Raw genomic sequence first — 6462 nt, forward strand, 5'->3', positions numbered from 1 at the left:
GTTTGCTGTTCAAGTATTGGTTAACGCGTATTTTCTTCAATTTTACAAGACGTCAGCGATTACACGGTTAATTGCTTTATTAATAACCGTTACACTACAGGCACTATGTGGCCGGGAATGAGAGTTTGACCCATTAGGCGCTGACGTCGTTTCCATAATGACTTTAACTTGTGATGACCGTTTCGCGTATTTTGTTAACACACTTCTTGAGATAAAACAATAGTTTAATTTTGAAGAATAACCTAAACCATGGTAATTAAGTTTAGGGAACAATACTTTTCCGTATTTTCTTATGGTTTTTATATGGTTTAAATTAACCTCAGCTTATACATTGAATGAATACAGTAGGGCACAGTTCGACATTGTTCATTTTCTGATAAACTTCCTGCTTTTTTAAAGGTGAGTTTTCTTACTTTTTGAGTTGTTTTTCTTCAACAAATTGCAAATTTGTTGGTAAACTGAATCTCTTCCATCAATCACGGTGTGTGTATGAGCCGTTGTGGCCTTGTGGGTGTCACAATGGAGATTTTACACGATATTGCTATGTCAAGTCTGTGTGTTTTACCCGAAAGTTGTCAAAATCTAAAACACTTCTCAATTTAACATTTGTTGTTGAACTTTTCAATAATGAAAGTTATGACATGTCGTTTAAAAGTTGTGTCCATATATTACCCTTTCAGTATTATTCTATCACTTTATGTACTTTAAGATAAAGTGAACTGGATAGGGTTGTATAATCAACATTCAAAATATCGTTGCAAAACTTTGTGCAATCACACAATAGCATGTAAGCAATAACAATTTTAATCGAAGTGACTACACAATCAATGTGACAGCAATGTATTATGTTATTCATTCTATTTAATGATAATTAATAGAATAATTTTTTATGTTCTTTTCTTGTCAGATGATCTAGTTGCTTATGTCCATATAAATGAATGTGTTCATGATTAATTTAAAAATATTTAAATTCTTGTTTTAAACTGCAACTCTTCATTTATTTATTTCAGCCAAAAAATACAGATTGAGCGAAAAGACAAAGTGCGAACACCAAAAGATGTGCTAATTATTATCAGGTATGATATGACCATGTAAATAATTTAAAATTAACACCAAACTGAGCACCTTTGTACATTTTTCAACCCATAACCTATAAGCGCCGGCACATCTTCTATTCATGAGGAGTGCTGGATTGGAAGTAAAAGAAGACTTACAAACTACATTTTGTACCTAATATGTGTTAAGATTTTAAACAGTTTTTTTCTGTGTAATAAATAAAGATTATCTTATGCAAAGGATGTTTTGTTAAAAACAGAGAATTATGTATTTAAAGAAATGTGTATTATGTAACAGGATGGACAACAGTTTATGCTTTTAATAAAGCAGTCATGTCAAGGAAGAGATTAGCATGTAACCAGCAAAGTTCATCCTTGTCTTCAAAACTATGGTGACAACAATAAATACATGTATGATATATTAATTAATAAGCATTATACTTTTATTATTTGTATTTTTTTTAATTTAGAACATTGACTATTTTCTGTTCTCTGTGCATGTCTTGCAGACATGGCGAAAGACCGTCACAATTTTCTTGCCAGACTGGCCTATGAGGAGAAATAATTTACATGCCAGTTGTTAATTTCACATGCCTCAATTTTAAGTGTTTTATCCTGGAGGGACATTGCATAGTAAATTAAAAAAGGGAATGTTAACATGTGGTTGATTTATGAAAGGGCAAAAATAGTGTGAACAGAAATAAATGTGTTTTTTTCAGTTTGGGAAAAATATTTACACATATAAGCATACACAATTGAATTTTAATGATGTATTGAAGACAGATTTCAGAGAGAATTATGTACAACACAAGAATATTTTCATCGTAATGATATAAATTTATTAATAATTTGTTATGCTTTTTTTGCAAAGATTAATTTAAAAAAGAACAATAACGATGAAGTTTGACAAATATTGCGTGTTATATAGAATATAATTTCAATAAATTGTGGACAAGTATGTTGTCTCCATTGTGTGATGTATTATTGATGTGTTCGTAGAAGGGTGCTTATAGGTAATCAGTTATTTATATATTTTTTATCATTGCAGATCTTTGAAAATGCATTTTTCCAATCCTGGTGCAACCTGAGCTTACCAAATTTACGTCCTACTGTCACTTTGGACATTGTGAAGATGATAATATGGACAATATATTGTGTTGTGATTGACTGTTTTTTTTATCAGATAAAGTGTTATATTCCAGACTTAACATGTCATTTTTCATCAAGGAATAACAAAAATACAATTGCATTGATATGCATGAATTTGTAGTACATTATATCAACAATGTGTTAATTATGTTGGTTTTTTAACAGTCTGTCATCCATAAGTAAACATATTAAGCATGTTAAGTATGTTTAGGGAATATAATGTATACATTTTTGTTGTTTCTGCAAACTAAATCAGATACACGAAAATCTGTTTTATGATTAATGATGAAAAACTCACTCATAGTGATCTCACTATAAAATTTTCTGTCCAGTATAATAAATAAATTGTATTGTATGCCTGGTATGTGTCCTAAAAATAAAATCACAATTACTGTTGTAGTTCATATTGACATCAAGATATGTGATGTAAATATATGTAGTCAAATTATGTATACATGTATATTATTTTAACCGGTAAACAAAAATTAAGAAGTGTAACGTTCAATCTATGATGATGTGTGCCATTAAATATGTCTTGCTGATTGCAATAATTTTGTTTAAGTTACAAATCGTCATTTTGAACCTCTACATATGAAATGAGTGAAATTTGTTTTCTATCTACACTTATACTGAGTTTAATAATATATTAACTATAAATATATTGTTGATAACACATAGCATGTATATGCAATTGAAAATGTACTGTTTCCATAGCAGCTGTAAAGTAACTTAATTAAATTTGTCTAATTAATTTTATCAATTGTTGAATAAACTAGAATTGCTAATTTAAGAAAATGTCTGACAGTATAGATGCACAACACAAATTGTATCATGAGCCGTCATTTATTTTAGTTTCAAATTTGTAGCTATACAAACAGTTCAATTACTGAATACACACCTATTTCAAGAAAATGTGCAAACATTTTTTTTATAAACATATTTATGATGTTACATATCTGTCTAGGGCATTTTTTTATTTTTCTGTTATGTTTTCTTAAATTCTTTAAAATGGTAATAAATATGGAAAAAGAACATTTTTGTTTCCATGGCAACCACGAGTATTTATGATTTATCATACTACAATTAATTGTGTATTTTGTAATCAATTATGTTAATCTACATATGCGAATAATGGAGTTATTATCAGCATGTACTGATCAACATCACATGTACTGATACTTATTGAATTAACACGTCATTTCATTAAAAATGGCGCTATGGGCGTTTATGACATGACACATAAAAAATGACATAACTTCGTCATTTTTAGCTCTACTGGCCAAAGGCTAGAACAGGTTATGGGATGGCGAGTTTTTTTTTCGTCCGTGCGTTAGACTTTTTCTTGTTTACGCGATAAAGTCCACGGTTTTCATCCGATTCTTTTCAAACTTCTTCAGTGTCTTTATATTAATGAGGACTCGAACCCTATTGATTTTCAGGTCACTAGGTCAAAGGTCAAGGTCACAGTGATTCGAAATAGTAAAATGGTTACCGGATGATAACTCAAGAATGTTGACGCCTAGGATCATGAAACTTCATATGTATATTTATCTATAATGATCTATGCGATAATGTCAATACGCCTTGTTGGGCAAGTAGAATAAATTCCATTGTTGATCATCTAGGCTATGCACATATCAGATTATTTTTCGATCATAGCGTGTACTATTATAGTTTGTTGAAATCAAAAATAAGAGATCAATTTGTACAGGAATGGCATGATAGTATTAATGCAATGTCAAAACTTGATAGTTATTGCAAATATAAAACCGAATTTTGTTTTGAAAAATATTTTGATGTTATAACTAATGACAAGTTACGAAAATTATTGACAAGTATACGATTATGTTCCCATAGTCTAGAGATAGAAGTAGAAAGATATTTTAACATAGAAAGAGATAATAGATTGTGCAAATTATGTAGTCAAAATGCTGTAGAATCAGAATATCATTTAATTTTATGTTGCTCAAAGTATAGATGTATAAATCCAAAATATATTGGAAATTGTTCATGGCCTACTGTTAAAAAAATTCATTTTATAAATGTCAACAAAAAGTAAAAAATGTATGTATAATCTTGCAAAATATATTAAAGAATCTCTCTGTTTAAGACAATATGCCCTTGAAAACCTAACTGTTCTCTGATTGTTATGTAATATTCTGTTGTGTTCTTTGTTATATGTATATGAAATTAGTTTAAATAGAAATTGTATTTGTATATATGTATATGATTGTCTTTGCCATAAGTTTTATGTATTTGTAAATGGCCAAAGGCAAATATTTTGCCGATTGCTAATAAACTGAAACTAAACTTTATCATGACTAGCAGATGACCCCTATTAATTTTTCAGGTCACTTGGTCAAAGGTCATGGTCACAGTGACTCGAAACAGTAAAATGGTTTCCGGATGAAAACTCAAGAATGCTTACGCCTAGGATCATGAAACTGCATAGGTACATAAATCATGACTGGCAGATGACCCCTATTGATTATTTGGTCACTAGGTCAAGGGTCAAGGTCACAGTGACTCGAAAAAGTAAAATGGTTTCCGGATGATAACTCAAGAATGCTTACGACTAGGATCATGAAACTTAAGAGGTACATTGATCATGACTGACAGATGACCCCTATTAATTTTTAGGTCACTAGGTCAAAGGTCAAGGTCACAGTGACTCGAAACAGTAAAATAGTTTCCGGATGATAACTCAAGAATGCTTACGCCTAGGATCATGAAACTTCATAGAAAGATTGATCATGACTGGCAGATGACGCCTATTGATTTTCAGGTCACTAGGTAAAAGGTCAAGGTTACAGTGACTCGAAATAGTAAAATGGTTTCTGGATGATAACTCAAGAATGCTTACACCTAGGATAATGAAATTTCATAGGTACATTGATCATGACTGGCAGATGACACCTATCAATTTTCAGGTAAAACGTCAAGGTCACAGTGGCTCAAAACAGTAAAATGGTTTCCTGATAATAGCTGCAAGACATAATAGGCCTAGGATCATGATACTTTATAGGTACATTGATCATGACTGGCAGATGGCTCCTATTGATATTCAGGTCAAAGGTAAAGGTCACAGTGACCAAAAACGTATTCACACAATGGCTGCTGCCACTACGACTGACAGCCCATATGGGGGGCATGCATGTTTTACAAACAGCCCTTGTTTAAAAAGAGCAATATCGAAGCGATAAGTCCAGAAATACTTCCCTTTGAATATGAGAAAATTTTGAAATTCCGCTTCTTTACGCAATTAATTCCACAGTTTTCATCCGATTGTTTCCAAATTTGCACAGTATCTTTATATCAATGAGGACTTGAACCCTATTGAATATATGAGCAGTATCGGAGAAATAAGTACACAACAATCTCCCCTTGAATTTGAGAAAATATTCCTTGTTTGCGCGTTTAAGTACACAGTTTCCATCTTATTATTTCCAAACTTGCACAGTGTTCATATCAGTAGAGCGATTCAGGCCCTCGTGAGCCTCTTGTTAGGAATTGGATGCTCAAATTTAAGATTTTGTTTTGTCAGATGTAGCACTTTCATAATATATGCCTAACTAAAACGTCATTTTTTTACCAGATGGGTCAAAATCTCGTTCCCAGCCACATATCTTGGTTAGAAGGTGATTTTTCAAGCGGTTCCGTAGTGTAGTGGTTACACGCTCGCATCGCATGTGAGAGGTCCAAGGTTCGAGCCCCTGTATAATAAAATTATTTTATTTGTGTTCTATGTTAACTTTTTGTTTTGATGTAGACATTTTAGTTTAAATAAATATGCTGTTTTATTGTTACCATTTTTTGTTTTTATTATGCCTATGAAATATATGTGTGAGAGGGTGGGGGGGGGGTCGTAAACACATTAAAACTTTTACAGTACATTTTTATTAAAATTAATGGATGCCGCGAGGTGACACCGTTAATTAAAATTTCTTACATCACTTAAATATCTTATAAAAAATACACGTGTGTTTATATTAACAAATAAATGCAAACAACACATCTATTATGCATGTATTTTTGTTGTTGTTTATGGTTGTCTATCATAGGACCTAAGTACTATCCCCATCACATATAGAGCGCGAAGCGCGACACGTATTTTTGATTGTAACAATGAGTTGTGGTAAAGTAAGCAGCCGCTTATCAAAGAGGAGCTGTGTCCCAGCAACCCGTTTCCCTAGAGCCAAGCACTCCTCGGAGTTTTTTTTTCAGAACCACATATAGAGCGCGAAGCGCGACACGTATT

General features: G+C 31.9%; 1 long non-coding RNA gene across 1 annotated transcript; it reads left to right on the top strand.

The window, feature by feature from the left end:
* The first annotated feature begins 348 nt into the window (after positions 1–348).
* Positions 349–6010, top strand: LOC127858397 (uncharacterized). Its single transcript, XR_008038882.1, has 3 exons — positions 349–399; positions 1011–1076; positions 2104–6010. It is a non-coding gene; the product is annotated as an uncharacterized LOC127858397 (long non-coding RNA).
* The last annotated feature ends 452 nt before the right edge of the window (positions 6011–6462 follow it).

This window comes from Dreissena polymorpha, chromosome 14 (genome assembly GCF_020536995.1).
Source record: "Dreissena polymorpha isolate Duluth1 chromosome 14, UMN_Dpol_1.0, whole genome shotgun sequence".
NCBI lineage: Eukaryota > Metazoa > Mollusca > Bivalvia > Myida > Dreissenidae > Dreissena > Dreissena polymorpha.